Raw genomic sequence first — 15,855 nt, 5'->3', positions numbered from 1 at the left:
ACAACCCATAGCCGCCCTTTCCTCCTCATTTCACTACTTCCCAGAAAGTGGAGGCGCAGAGCACCTTCGAGGCTTTAAAAGACGGCGCAACCCTTCCGAGAGCCAGTTCAAGCACGCAGTGGTTTCAAAGCCAGTTCAGCTGCACTGTTTGCGCTATAATTTCATCGCTGCACGCTTCGAAGCCTGGAATCGCAACGCATCTCTTCAAAGCCACGACGGTGACAGCCAGCAGCTTCTGACCTGTTGAGACGAGCGACTGAAGCCCATCGCCGCCACGTCGACGTTGAAGCACACACCCAGTCATGATGCGGTCAAGGCGCAAACACCACAACATCATCGTCGCAAGTGAGTGCGCACGCCCGACCTCTGAAGGTTCGGCTCGTGATGCATGGGTGAATCGCTCTGCGCATTCCTCGGGGAAAGAAACAGGTGTCAAAGATGCCGGCAATCAGCGCAGAAGGAAGCTTCGAAGGCCTTTTTGGAAGCCTTCTGCCGCATCCCACAACCACGTCCAGACGGCATGCGACGACGTCGTGCTCGAGGGTAAAGGCCTCCAGACGACTCCAGAATTGGCGATCGAAGCAGCATCGGCGAACATTTCTGCGCGATGCCCGGAAAATAAAACTGCTGTGGACGATAACGACACCCATCGTGGAAGCGAACCTTCGCCGACATTCCAGATTCCCTACCCGTGCAAAAAGCAACCCTCCCCGATTACATACGTTTTGCAAGGATTTAGCGAGTGCCCCTTCTTGGACATGCGACGCATCTCATTCTTGGAGCCTTTGCCCGCATCTTGCTTTTGCGTCATCTGCGGCGCTCTTCCTGCCAAGACCAGGCAGCTTCCCTGCGGCCACGGCATGTGCTTGGTGTGCTGGTATACCGCCTACGAACGCGCCGGCAGACCGCACCAGGCCAACGGTGAGCTAATAATGTTCCTGTGCGGCCTCTGTCCCAAGGATGGTGTCCGGTTCTCCGATCCTGCTCTGGGTGAGGCGACCTGCTCACCGAGTATCTCCACCAAATTGGTGTACTGTGTGTACGGAGTGCATGGCTGCCAGTGTAAAATCGAACTCCGAGATCTGGAGGCCCACTGCCTATACGAATGCCGTTTCAAGCCCACGAGCTGTACTCTCTGCGGAAGAGACGACATCGCGGTGTCCAAGGCCGTTCAGCACTTTGTACTCTGCGCAGGATTGACGACTGGTCCATCCGACTCATGGTGGATGAGAACGGCTGCTACAGCTGCAAGTTCGTTCGGCTACGATCAACGCCTCTGAAGCAACCTTAAAATTCCTGCGGCAGTCCGACAATAAAGAAAGTGTTCTTTTGAATTTTTCGGCTTGAGTGATGATTGCACGTATGTTCAGGTCGCCGGCGACGGCTTGCACTTGTACATAACGCGCGTTGGCTATAGGACATGGTACACGTTATGCCACGTTATTAGAGGCAATACGCTATTGTGACGACACGCATATTAGTTGATTTAGATTACATTCTGTGTCTTCGATAAAATGTACTTCTCTATTATGAAGTACGCAGTTAACCTAAACGAAAATTACAATGATCGTAAAAAAATATCCAGTTTCGCCGGCGAAGGGCAGAAATTGTTTGCAACACTCATCTTTGGTCTTGCATTTGATATACGTCGAAATGTGGCTGATGCGGTCGGTACCGCAACCTGAATCGACACCATAGTCACAGAGCTAGCGCGACGGGCACAAAAGTGTTTGACGCTGCGTCGCCTTCGAGGTGTCGAGCAGTGTGGATCCTGGTAGCGGTGCCACTGCGGCGGTTGGCATTTTCGTCAGTGTTTGCGGTTATTGCACAGATCAGAATTATATTTCATTAGAAAGGTTGCTTTCTGCGCTTTCCAATGACACAGTATTATAACCTAAGCTGAAGCGTTACCTGACGGCACTCGAAAGAATGCGAGCAAAAAAGGGTGTTTCTGCTGTAGTAGCCACCGTCGTACTGCGTTTCCTTCAGCAGTATTTAGCGTAACAAAGAAAAGCTTGCTTTGCCTTCCAATGAAAAGTGGTACACGCTTTCCTTAAAACATATTGCGTGTAAAGGAAATAATATTTGTATGTCCACTATTATATAATGGGAAGAAAATTAACGTTTATGAATGAATATAATTTTCCCTTTTCAACGCAGAACAAACCTTTGTGTTTTTCTACGTTACAGATACACTTATCATTTATGCGAGGTTGTTTTGTGTGCTGATGAATAGTTCACGAATTATTGGCATTTTTCCTCTACTTCGTCACGCCTCACTGAAGAAGAGGTAAAGCTATTCAACTTGCGACTCTGCAATTTGATCAAGCAGCAAGCCCTTTTCGGCAATTCTATAAAGAGAAAATTGTGTTATGTTGATTGAGTAATCTACAAGGGTGCTGCGAATATAACCAACTTTTCTGCCGGTCATCATCGTGAAAATTTAGAGTCTTGTTCGTGGACACGCTCATTCACACGGGCGTTGCACATCAGTAGAGCCCCATTCGATGCCTTGTGTTTACTAGCACTCACTAGATTTACAAAGCAGTGCTTGAAGCAAAGGATTTCCAATAAGTAATAAATCTCGCTGGCGTTTTTGGCTCCCAGCTGGAACAAACTGTGAAAAAAAATATCGTGCTTTTTCACGGAAGTTCCAACAATTGTGAAATGTCGTGCCCCTGAGCATTAGGAATCCTAAGAAACGCGGATGTATTCTTTCTCCAGATTTCAGTGTTTGACTTAGTCTAGTCGCCGAGCATACCCACATTCCTTCAAGCACACGTGTTTGCAACCTCGGCATCGATGCAGTCCAACGAGAGCTAACTCAATTGTGGCTGCTGGTAGAAAAAAAATGAAACAAGAAAAGGGTAGCGCACGGTACATTATGAGTGCATGAGAGCAAGCCAGCAGTTTTGCCTATTTTGTAATTGTACCATGGAGAATTGCAGATAACGTGAGATTTCAGAAATTCTTCTGGGTGCCCAGTTTTGTTGACAGGCAGCTGTGGAAGCGCTTTGAAGTGCACACAAAACTTGCCCTTGTCCAAAACTTGTCCTTCTAATTTCGGAGCTCGCGCGGCGATATCTTCAAACTTGCTTTACTCACGCGGAGAGGTGCGACGGGTTTGGCATAGTACTGTGCTTGCCCTATTCTACGAGACTCCTGTTGAACGATAGGGTTACCAGGAAACAATGAGCGAGCCCTCTTTCCCCGACTTCACGCAGTGAGAAGAGCGATGGCGTCTTGACCGGTAGCATTCCAAGCTGCGCGCGAAAAACCAAATGTCACGGTTTCCGACACCCAATGAAGTTTTGGAACACGTGAATCCCAGTGGGCGGTCTTCTCATTGACATGTATATCGCATTTACCCGGGTAATCACCGCAAGTTTCGTGGCTTCTTATTGTTATTTTAGATGTACATGTATCCCCGTCAGTTTTGGTTGGTATGATGTCAAAATGTGCGGACGCACATTTCAAGTAGTCAGGGTTCCCAACTTTTTCTCTTCTAATGTTGCATTTAATTGCGCGGCCGAAACGACGATTTGATGCATAACTGAAGGATTTCCCTGCTTGCTCAATGCACTTCCTAAGCGATTATATATGACCTGTTATATAGAACTTTTATGAAATGACATGTATGTTTTGGCATCATTTATTAGAAATTCTTCTCCCCCTGCTCTCATCCTTATTAGTTCACCTTGTCATATAATGTTTACATTTATGTTTTGTTTTCCTCTCCAAACACGGATACACTTCATATATACAAAAAAAGCAGCCTGCCCCAGACACAAGGTATACCACTTGTGCAAAGACGTCAATGGAACGCAGTTCGTTCAACTAGGAGGTCAATGCAGGTCACAGTGCAGTTGTCCGTAACAACCAGGTGTGGGTGTATTGGCCATCTTCAAGGTCGCACATAAGTTGCAGTGAAGGACAAAAGAACAATTCTCCTGGCAAATGCGACCCCTCACCTGTCACCCCTGCTTACATTTTATTGGCTATGGCTTTCGTCACAGAACAGGTGATTTTTACCTTTTACAATTGACCATAGGCTATGGTCACAGTACAGGTGCACATTCAGTCGTGGACACGACTGAATATGCGCCTGCTGACGTGTAGGCTATTCCTTCGTTTGTTTTTGCAGAATGCCACTGTATGTACTTGCAAATTTAACTCCTGCTATAGCACCAACGTATGTTCGAGCAATTTGGCCTGGACGGTTGTATTCGTTGACTTTGATGTGAGCCAACGCACGCGTTGGTATTCATGACACCACTAAATTTACGCGTGCTTGTGGTCATAAACTATTTTTCATGACACAGTCGGTACACTCGCAGGTTTGTATTCTCATTTTCGTTTGCACTCTTGCTGGTTGGTTGTTTTTTTTTTGCAGATAAAAGTACATAATCTGAACCATTGGTACTTGTGTGTAATGTTGTCTGACGTCGCTTAGAGATACTCAAATTTTGTAATTCCCCCTAATGACCTAATTAGTCTTCAATATTCATTCAATTTTTCAAATATCATAATTAGAGGAACATGAACTTCTGATGTAGCTTTCAGTTGCTCATTACGGGATGCATAAAAGTGTTTTCCGAGCATGAAAAACGCCTCTAAATACACAGAAAATTGCGGGGCGACTGGCCGATATAGGCACTTTGCGTGTAAGTGCAGTCTCCGTACACGCTGGGAAAAACACTTTTATGTAGCGCGTATTGAGCTACAGAAAGCTGTACCGGGAGTTTTTTCTTGTTGCTCCACAGTTTTCTGCTGGTATAGCCTTTGCACAGGTGCGAGAAGCATATTTTGCGACGAAAATGTTTTCGACCACATATTAGAAGAATGAAGCATTGTTCTCATTCAACTTAGCTGCCCCTTGACCATAGCCAGACCCACACTGCCCACCCCTCTACTCTCCCAGACTTGGGTGGTGGTAAGGGTTGTTGAATAGCAACAATACATTACTTCCTTGTGTTCAGATGTGGGCTGGGGATGCGCTGTGACGAATGGAATTTTTTTTAGTAATTCTCCGAAGGCGATTACGCTCGCCTTCTGCCGTTGTTGTCAAGGGAGACCCCGTACGAAGCAGAGACATATTCTGTCGACGCGACCCTTCCTTTGAAAAACAGCCTCGCGCGGTAAACAACTTATTAGTTTTAGTAAACAGAATTTCCTCGCTATGTGGCACAGTGAAAAGGGAAATGCGATGGAGAAGAAACTTTTTGAACCATCGACGAGAGAAACCACGTAGCTGCAGCAATCAAGCATTTTCAAGCCCTTTCTAACTGCGCGGTGATCCGCTATGTGCTTAGCAGAGTATTAAGTTTGGCGAGCTGACGCATGGCTAATCCGACGTAGAGTAAACAAACTTTGAGAACAAGAAAACAAAGCAGCAAAATGGGCAATAAAATGCATTGTTCGCATTATTATTACTGAATATACTGTGCTCCAAGCCATTATCCCTACACAATAGGTAAGGAGGTAAATAATGAATAAACCAAAAAGGATTCGTGTAATACTAAGAGAAGGCAGGTGAAACACTCACACATGAAGGGAATAATTGTAAGTGCAATGGTGTTCGCACATATCGCTGTGTCATATGCTGTGTTTTAGTACTACAGCGCAATAGCTGCCCTACGGAATACTAATCTCGAAACAGTAAGCATTTAGCAGTTTCATCAGGAAACGGGCGCACTCATTATTTATGGGAGCGCAAAGCACGAGAACCACCCGACAAATGCGAAGACCTCAGTACAGAAAAAAAAAGAGAAAATGAGCACCTCGTGTAATATTCCATGTGAATGAAGAAGCGGGCTGTTGGATCGCGTTGTGTGAGGAAATGCGGCCACCAATAGGCAATAGAAAATCAAGAATTGTCGGTGCACAAAACTGGTGTTAACCCATTGACAACCGCTTACTTTTTTTTTCACTTATCCACTTTAAGTAAACATATGTCGCTCACGTGCATATCGTATTTTCTTCGAGAGTCAGCTTGCATTGCTGCCCTCCAGGCTCCAGGACGTCAGCCAAACGTGAGTGAGAACAGCGGCGTGTGTCGTCATGTGTCCGCTGCTTGCCCTCTCGAAACGTCATTCCCGAATAAACGTAGGCAACGCGTTCTCGCGTTCATTTAGGCAGGAAACGGGGGGTACCTCTGGGAGGCGTCCTCAGCTGTACGTTGTTTATTGTGAAGATGAACACGCTCCGTTATTCCCTACCTCCAGCTGTATTATATTACTTTTGCGTAGCGACTTACAGATAGGTCTTAAATCTTGCAGCCTTGAAGTCTGCGAGGGACAAGTTCAGCTTGGGCTGAAGAAAGTATCCGAATGGGCAGAGGAAAGTGGGTTCAAGTACGATCCATGTAAAAGTACCTATAATTTTTTTTTCAGAAAAGAGAGGACTGCTCCCTGATCTCACTATCGAACTAAAAGGACAGCACATTCCTGTGAACAAAGAACATAACTTCTTGGGCGTAATTCTTGTTTCAAAGCTAAGCATCATCCCCCACATAAGATACGTCAAGGCGAAGTGCCTGAACGGTATGAACATACTGAAAATTGCACATAAATTGGGGCAGTGACAGAAGATGCGCAATAAATTCCTATAAAAGTCTTATACGATCGAGTTTAGACTGCGGAGTGGTGGTGTATCAATCTGCTACACCGGGTGCCTCAAACATGCTTGATCCTGTTCATAATTTAGGCATACGAAAATCCACAGGAGCTTTCAGAACTAGCTCGGTGCAAAGTCTCCATGTATATATGTATACAATCCAATCAGTGGTCGCTGCATCTGCAAAGATCGTTGTCCAGTTCCTGTATTGTCTGAAAACACATTAAACATGTCAATATCCCTGTAACCAAACAGGAAACAATATGACTTGTGCTACGCTTTTGCCTAATCTTGCAACGGTGACAGATTCCTTTTCACTGCATGCAATGAACCTCATCGAAGCAATGGAAGTTCTTGAAAACCATCTCATGGCTCCAGCCAAGCAAGTACCACCGTTATTGTGGCAGCTCAGGGCGTGTGACATTTATTTTGCAGAGGTTAAAGAAAACGCCTACGAAACAGACATACAAATCGCACTTACTAGCTCTTCAGTAAGAGTACTCGTGCACTGAAGTTTACAGTGAAGTTTCAGAGTCACACACCAGCATTTTATACGCTGCCGTCATGCCATCCTTCTTGGAATCCGGGTGTTTGCACCCGGAAACAAGGATATTTACGGCGGAAGCCTACCCACGGTTTTTCGCAGTAAGTTACTTCATGGAAATAACACTACAAAAGGCAATAATATTTACAGATTCATTAGGCATCGCCAAACCGATTATTTCGCTACAAATAAAAAAAACCCTTCCTTTACTGAATTTCATACAGTCGTCTGCTCTTTGTATGCATCTCATCAACAAATAATATGCTGGGTACCTGGCCACAGAGGCATGAGGGCAATATCAACATACTTGCCGACCATATAACCGCATTAGTGACAACAACAACTATTTCTGCCATATAATCTTACTTACGTATATATATAGATCAAGAGACAGAGAGATATTTACTATGATAGGAAAGTTGAGAGGTCGGCCTGAATCAATGTTCTGGCCTGCTACTCGGCGTTGGGGGAAGGGGAAATGGTACAGATAGGTAGAATAAAGAAGACGTTGACTATAAGGATAAATATGGTGGTGAAAATCTTGCACGTTCAAGGACTCTTCAAAGTTTTTTGTCCAGTCCGCTCTCAAACAAAAATTTGTTGAGAGCCTCAAGATTATCAGGCTGATGACGAGAATCAGGAGAAGGTCCCATTAGAATCTTTTCAGTTAATGGTCCAACGGCTAATTTTGACAAGATGTGTGTCAGCGATTTTCTCTGTACATCAAATCTCAGGCACTAAGGGGCAATTGGCAACGCACGTAGGGCAGCGAAACGTTTCATAAACGGCACGTTATTCAGCAAACGTAGGAAATTTACCACCATGAAGCAAAATAAAATAAACTGAGGTTATTCTCTGCCCTCTTAGTATAGGCCACATGTATAATCGACACTCACTGACACCCATTACCCTTTGATGATCTTCCTGTATGCGATAAATATGACGATACACTACCGGTCCTTCCCTTCTTTTTAGATTGCCGCTAAGTAGAAGCTCAAAGAAATAAGTACTTTTCCGTGGCATGCAGACAACACAGTCTCCTTCAGCCGGCAACGTTTTTCGGCGTTGAACCAACATTTGACAGTAAGCTAGTTTCAACGTTTTAAAAGACGTTGGCACATTGCACGTTATCACACCATGGTATGCGTAGTGCATTCTCTTACTAGAGAAGGCTGCCGGGATAACAACCTTCTTAAGCACGTGCCTCCCAGCCCCTATTTTCAGACTGATTGGTGAGGTACGAGTGCTGCTGCTATTCTCACATTTAGTATGCATTATTCCTTGGTAATAGAACTTTTGTATGCATAGGATACACCACAAATCATTGTCATAATTTTATTACCTGTATATTTTTCGCACCATAAAAGGAAATATTTTTAGGCCACTCAGAGCCAAGTTCTACCATTCCCGATTGCGATGCACGACCTCGCCATTTGCCACGTTCTACCATAGATAATTGAAATCCATATATTAGCATTTGCTTGGCGCTCGTTGGTAATATCTCGCGGTTGCAGCAATAAGATGCATAAATCATGATCATCGAGCAAACTGTATTCAATAAGGAAACTATCCCCTGGGATCCTCCATTTCTGTCCTTTTAGCCCTACCTCCTCTCCTCATCCCCTGCTGACCGCTCTTTAGGTGTCAGCAGACTGCGCTAGGCAGTTACATTGGTAAGGAGTGATTTCTATCATTTCCTCTTGCTTTATCTACATATCTATCAATTTAGATAAATAAATACAATCCATTATTACAGGCATAAACCCATAAAATCCATACCGATCCTAAATATGAAGCATTGCCGTTCAGTCCATCGTTCAGCTGGCCCGTACATTCCAAAAATCTAAAAAGTGTGATCGAGAGAAGGAAACACAAAAAACCTAGTTGACGGTGAACATCGCTCAAGGTTCCTTCTCTCTTAGTGTCAATCTATATTATCATCCATGGACGGTGTTGTATTCCGGCAAAATAGTAAGCACTGCACTCTGCGGGCCATATGAGACCGAGACGAATTTGGAAGAACCAGTGGCCCCTAGTCACACGACGGTCGAGTGAAAAGCGGCAGAGAATAACATGCGGCACTGAACAGTTTACAGAGAGAATGGTTAGGGCGAGCCCTTGTTGAAAGTATCAGCAGTGCGAAGGCCACTACGCGCAGCAGCAAAATGACAACGGTGCTAGGCACCGGTCATTCTGAAAAGAAGGGTAGGGAGGGTGGGGGGGGGGGCATTTTTGTCAATTACAGTAGATCACCTGACGCTGCAGGGGAAGACCACATCGCGCTGCTATGGCGAAGAGCAGATTTTTTTCTTCCTTTATGATAGTTTATTGGCATTTCCTTTGAAATGGCGGGGTGACGAATAGCCACCTATCGGCCCAGATTTATTCATATAACCTAAACATGTTTTCTTTTCAATTTAGCAGATTCGTATATGTCTCCGCAATATATTTTTTCTTTCTGAAAACGCCTCTGTCTATCTTGTATCGCTGCCTATGACTGTAACTGGTCCGGTCGAATCAATCTCTTGCCTGCTTTCTTTCCTTCCAATGCTGTAAATGTCTCTAGCTTACCGCGTCTGCAGGCCGGTTGATGCTTCCAAGAGAGAGAGAGATAAAACTTTATTGTGTCCTTGATGGGGTTAAGGGGTGGCGGGGGTCGGGAGACTAACCCCCAATCCCCCCCTTCCTCAGACGGCGGCCAGTTCTTGCTTTCTGGCGGCGTCTTCGGCCATCCGGACGGCCCAGAGCTGCTCCTCTGGGTCTAAGCTGAGCAGCAATGTCTCCCACTGCTCGGCCGTACTAATGATGCGTGTGTTAGTGCGGGAGGTGTTGGTGGGTGAGGCTTTGGGGCATTGCCAAATAATATGATTGAGGTCGGCGCGGGCTTTGCACGCTTTGCAGAGTGGTGAGTACGCATCGGGGTACATGCGGTTGTAAAGCACGGGGTTCGGAAAAGTTCGTGTCTGAAGGAGTCGCCAAGTGGTGGATTGAGACTTAGTCAGTGTTTTGTGTGCTGGGGGGTAGCGTAACCGCTCTCTGCGGTAGTGCAGTAGAATTTCTCCGAACGTGACCATTCGGTCCCGCGCGTGACCGCGATGCAGAACAGAGGGCTGGTCGGGATCGGAAGACGCAGGAGAAGGATGATGCGCCCGGTATGCGAGAGCTCGGGCGGCATCGTGTGCGGCTTCGTTTCCAGCCAGACCCGAGTGACCAGGGGCCCAGATGATCTGCACGCGGCGTTGCCTTGAGGGAGGAGTCCCAGAGAGAATCTTTTGCGCTTGGGGTGCTATTAGTCCTCTTGCGTAGTTACGAATGGCCGTTTTTGAGTCGCTGATGATGCAGTGTGCATTGGTAGCCGCGTAGGCCAAAGCGATGGCCGTTTCTTCTCCTACTTCGGGTTGCGTGGCGAATATTGATGCGGCCGCGGAGAGGTAGTACTGCGAACCCGCGACTGCGACGACCGCCATGTCGTTTTGGTTGGGGTAGTCTGCTGCGTCCACGTAGGTTACGTCAGCGGCTTGTTCGTAGCGCTTTTGTAGTTGTTTAGCTCTTTCTGCACGTCGCTCCGGATTGTGTTCAGGGTGCATATTGCGAGGTATGGGCGGGATAGCTAGCTGATCACGAATGTTTGGAGGGATGGGTACTTTTGGTCCGAATTGGGTGGTGTAGGTTATGCCTAGGGTGCCTAGAATGTGCCTGCCCGTGGTGGAATGGGCAAGTCGTTCGTATTGGCTAATACGGTGCGCTTCAATAAGCTCGTCTATGGTGTTATGAATGCCTAGGGCGTCCAGTTTCTCGTTAGAGGTGGTGATGGGAAGATGTAGGATTTGTTTATAGGCCCTCTTGATCATGGTATTGAGTTTGGACTTCTCAGTGGCATTGAGGCTAAGGTACGGGGCGACATAGGTGATCCTGCTCAAGGCGTAGGCGGTTACCAGGCGTATAAGGTTGCTTTCCTTCATGCCGTGATGTCGATTTCCGATGCGTGCAATGAGGCGAGTGGATTGGTGTACATGATTATCTAATTGCTTGAGTATGTCCGTGTTTCTGCCGTTTTGTTGGATGCGTAAGCCAAGGATACGAATGCTAGGTACTGTAGGTATGCGTTGCTGGTGCACGCGGAGTTCCATCTCGGGTGGGTGAGGGTCTGGACGTCGACCTCCCCAATTAGGCTTGTACAGAAGGAGCTCCGATTTCTGTGGGGAACACGCCAGGCCGCGCGGTTCTACGTATGCAACGACCTCGTTGATGGCTTGCTGCAGCGTGTCTTGGATGTCTCCGTCGCTGCCCCCGGTGACCCACAGGGTGATATCGTCTGCGTATAGGCTATGCTTGAGGTTGGGGATGCTAGCTAATGCAGGCGGTAGTCCGAGCAAGGCCACGTTAAACAGAAAAGGGGATAGAACCGATCCTTGCGGCGTGCCTTTACTGCCTAAGTGAATAATTGGCGACTGCAACCCTCCGATGGTAATGGTGGCTGTGCGACCTGTAAGAAAATTCTTTACGTAGTTATAGGTTCGATGTCCAACCTGGAGTTGTGCCAGTTGGTTCAGTATGGCCTCATGCGTGACGTTATCGAAGGCCTTGGTTAGGTCTAGCCCCAAGATGGCTCTGGTGTCCAGCCTGGAGGTTTTGTCGCCATCGATAATTTGGTGCTTGAGCTGATTCATGATATCTTGAGCAGAAAGTTTCGGGCGGAAGCCAATCACGGTATTGGGGAAGAGGTCGTTGTCGTTCATATGTCTGTGTAAGCGTGTGAGGATGACGTGCTCGAGGACTTTTCCGACACATGAAGTCAGGGAGATAGGGCGGAGGTTTTCGAGTAGGAGGCGCTTCCCGGGTTTGGGAATCATAATAATTTTGGCTTCTTTCCATTGTGAGGGGAGGTTTCCAGTTTCCCAGTATGCGTTAAAATAAGCTGTGAGGGCTAGTATAGAATCCTCATCTAGGTTGCGAAGCATTTTATTAGTAATGCCATCAGACCCCGGGGCTGAGTTAGGGCGGAGTGCGAGGATGGCTTCACGTACTTCTGCTGCTTCTGTGGGCACATCCAGGTGGTCGTTATCGGTGCCTGTGTATGCTGGAGCGGGTGTGGTAGGTTGAGGTCCTATGTATCGGTCTATCAATTCTTGAAGAACTTCTGCGTCCGTGCCCGAATGGGTGTGAATAATTTTTTGCAAGTTGTGCTGTTGTGTGTTCTTGCTGTTAGCCGGATCGAGGAGGCAACGGAGGATATTCCACGTTTTGGGCAGGTTTGGTTGCCGCTCCATGCTGTCGCATGTGCTGTGCCAATTTTGACGAGTAAGTTGTTGTGCGTAGTCTTCGATTTGAAGGGTGAGAGTACTAATACGCTTCCTGAGCGTTCGGTTGAGCTTGTTGCGTTTGTATCTGCGTTGCAGACTGGCGAGGGCTTCGCACATATGCAGTAACTTGCTATCTGCCTCCTGCAGATTGGCTTCCTCAGGCACCAATTTAGTAGCTTTGCTCGCGTCTTGCAGCAAGGATGCGACCCAATCTTCGAAAGGGGGTTGGGTACCCGAGAAAGAGGTGAGGGCTCTGGCCTGCCGGAAAGCGTCCCAGTTCATTATGTGGAGTTGACGACCCTTAGGCTTTCGCGGGCCCACTCGAACTGTTGTTTGGATTAAATAGTGGTCGCTGCCCAAGTTGTCCTGTGTGTTGATCCAGTCTGCTTGTGGAATTCGTTTTGCGAATGTCAAGTCCGGAGTAGTATCTCTGCTAACACAGTTTCCCATACGAGTGGGAGAAGTTGGATCCGTGACAAGAGTAAGACCTAGATTCTGTCCGTCAAGCCATAGTTGTCTTCCCTTTCGGCGGTCCATTGAGTATCCCCATGCCACCGCAGGGGCATTAAGGTCCCCTACGATGAGCAGGGGGGCTCCCCTAGCTACTTGATCTGCTTTGGTGAAAAGTCGTAGAAACCTATGTTGTTCTCTGGGGCTGCTGTACACATTGAGGATGAAGAGGCTCTGTTGCTTGCGCCTTGCAGACGGGATGATCTCCAGAAAAATGTGGGCTGCTGTATCAATGCCTGTGTGATGCTGTATAACCGGAATGTTTCGCTTAACTAGTGTGGTTACTTGGGGCCTGCGGTTATCATTGCAAACTGCGGTGTATGCGGCATATCCCGACAGCTTAGCCGCTTCTCCGGTCTCTTGTAATGCGATAACATCGGGGGAAGTATGTGGTGCGAGAGAGGTAATGTATTGCTCTAAGTGTGCTCGCTTTCGCCGGAAGCCCCGGCAGTTCCACTGCCAAATGCAGTAGGTAACACGTTCTGGATTACTCGCAGCCATCTTTGTCGGGACGCGAGTACGGCTTCTTTAGGGGACCTGCTCTGGGACGGAGTAGGGTGTTTTCCAATTCTGTCAAACGGGTATTGTGATTTTGAGCCAAAGTTGCGACCATGTCTTGAAGCACTTTGCGCGTGTCGTCCATGTTTTCCTGTCGCTGTTGTTCTCTTGCCGCAAAGGCTTGCTCAATTCTGGGCAGTAGTAGCGTTTCTAGTTTCGCCGTAAGGAGGTTGTCCATTGCGCGTTCGAGAGCTTTTGCAATGGAGGCGTCGAGCAATGTGGCAAGCTTACAATCTAATGCTTCGTTGAGGTTGCGTTCTATCCGCTGTTGCAGCTCAGTGAGGGCCTCACAGTTCACATTTCCTTCTGAAGTGTATGCTGGTGTTGCAACTTTTGAGATTGGTTCGAGAGCTTTGCGTTTGTGCGAGGTTGGTTGTTGGGTGGTTTTCGGGCAATCTATTGCAGGGACAGGAAGGATGTCTGCATTTGATGGTAAATGCTTGGGTTGTGTGTCTGCAAGTTGGGATTTGAGATTAGCGTTTTCTGTCTTGAGTTCTTGTATCTCAGCACGTAAGGATCGGAGCTCCTGCATGAAGCTGTGCATGGTAGCGTCACTAACTGTGTTCACTGGGGTTGCTATAGGTTGTGTGGTGTGACCTGTGTGGGGGACAATGCTGGCCCAGCTTACCTTGGGGGGTGCGTCTTGCACTTTGACTGTGGTCGTTTTAAGGCTTGTGTTTCCTTGCTGCTGCGGCAGTGTTGAATCCGGTCCGCTCCGAGAGTGACTGCGTCCTTGTGACTGACTGCGACCTCGGGAGCGGCTGCATCCACGAGACTGACTGCGTCCTCGTGAATTGCTGCGTTCGGGAGCCTGCGGTTGTAGTGTTGACTTCGGTGTTGGCAGAGCTGAGTCTCCATTTGCAGAAGTCGATGGCCCCATCTCCTGGTCAGCTCCTTGTTGTCCCAGTCGTAGGCGTTCCCATCGTCGTTGGAGTAGGAGGTGTGGTGTCTGGAAGCGGCGATGGCAGGACTTATCACCAGTCGGGTGGTCTTTGCCGCAGAGCGCGCAGCAAGGGTGACAGGGGTGATCATCCGGTGGATTTACTGTGTCACAGCTCTTGCATTTCTTCTGGGTTGGAGTGGGGCATACATCGGCCCTGTGGCCGACGGTCCCGCAGATGTCGCAGACCTCGATGCGCTTCTTATGTAGATAGCATTTGTATTCTGCTCCGCGGTAGTAGACATGGTACGGTACTTGCTTTCCGTCGAATACGATGAGCACTGAATTAGTCTTGCCCATGCGTCGGGCCTGCAGAATCGTAGGGTTCTTCTTGTAAATGAGACTGTTGGTAATGTCTTCTTCCGTGTCATATGAAGGGATGTTATGTATGACTCCTTTGGCTGTGTCCTCCGGCGGTGTGACGTATGCTGTGGCAGCGTAGCGGACTGCTCCGATGGGGAGATTGCGGATGCGACAGTATTTTTCGGCGTTAGACATCATTGGCGTGCTAACTACAATGACATTATTATCCGTGCATGAGCGGTAAATGTCGTCCTCTGCTTCTTTGGTTGTAATGCCCGTGATCTGTAGTATTGAGTCGCGTATCTGGGCGTCTCCTAGTTTGGACACGTTGAAACCGTCTCTTGGGCGTATGACGATCTTGATATCATTCTTCGGAAGTCGTGGTTGCCGTGGTGCGTGTCGGCGTAGTGCGGGCTGCTCGGTACTCTCGGTGCGTGCGCTTGCTGTTGCACGGAGGGATCCGTGTATGAGTTGGGATGATGCCTGCGTAGTCTGTCGTTACTTACGGTGGCTGACAAGCCACCCTGCTTCAACGGAAACTTCTTCGGGGGCTATTTTCGTGCCTTCAACCTCTACTACCTCCATGACGAGGGGAGGGGCTGCACTTACTTGATCTCACGAGGGTGCGAGTCGTTGGGCGAAGTCCTCGGGAGCCGGGACTGCGACAGCGACGCCGCGCACCTTCGTAGCTGCGGCGCACCTGTCTCTCGGCCAGACGGAGCAGCTGAAGGTCTTGTTAGGGTTAGCAATCTTGTGGTCGTAGAAACCCTTGTCCTGGGTCCCTCTTGATGCTTCCAAGAACTTCTGGAAGTTGTACCTTGCCTCCCTCTCTCATTATTCTAAACATGGCTGAGTGACAGTGCGTGGAGGGAGGATCTGAACTGCGCGCAAGATGGCGGCCGGGATTCCTACACCTCAAAGGGCCCTTAACAAGCCACAGGAACTTGTGATTATACGCTGGTACATTTTACGTGCCCTCTATAGAGCGTTCCAATGCGATAATTTTTCAAGTTCTCGCCTTAATTTGATTTAATAGCGGATATAGAAATGTCTTATTGCTGCGAAACCATGATTTCTTGAAA

The 15,855-nt window shown here is 47.9% G+C and overlaps 1 pseudogene; it reads right to left on the bottom strand.

The window, feature by feature from the left end:
- Positions 1-15,529, bottom strand: part of LOC139047041 (uncharacterized) — a 44,099-nt pseudogene extending 28,570 nt beyond the window's left edge.
- Positions 15,530-15,855: the final 326 nt, after the last annotated feature.

The sequence above is a fragment of the Dermacentor albipictus genome, chromosome 6 (genome assembly GCF_038994185.2).
Source record: "Dermacentor albipictus isolate Rhodes 1998 colony chromosome 6, USDA_Dalb.pri_finalv2, whole genome shotgun sequence".
Classification (NCBI taxonomy): Eukaryota; Metazoa; Arthropoda; class Arachnida; order Ixodida; family Ixodidae; genus Dermacentor; species Dermacentor albipictus.
This window is presented reverse-complemented; position numbering and strand designations above follow the sequence as displayed.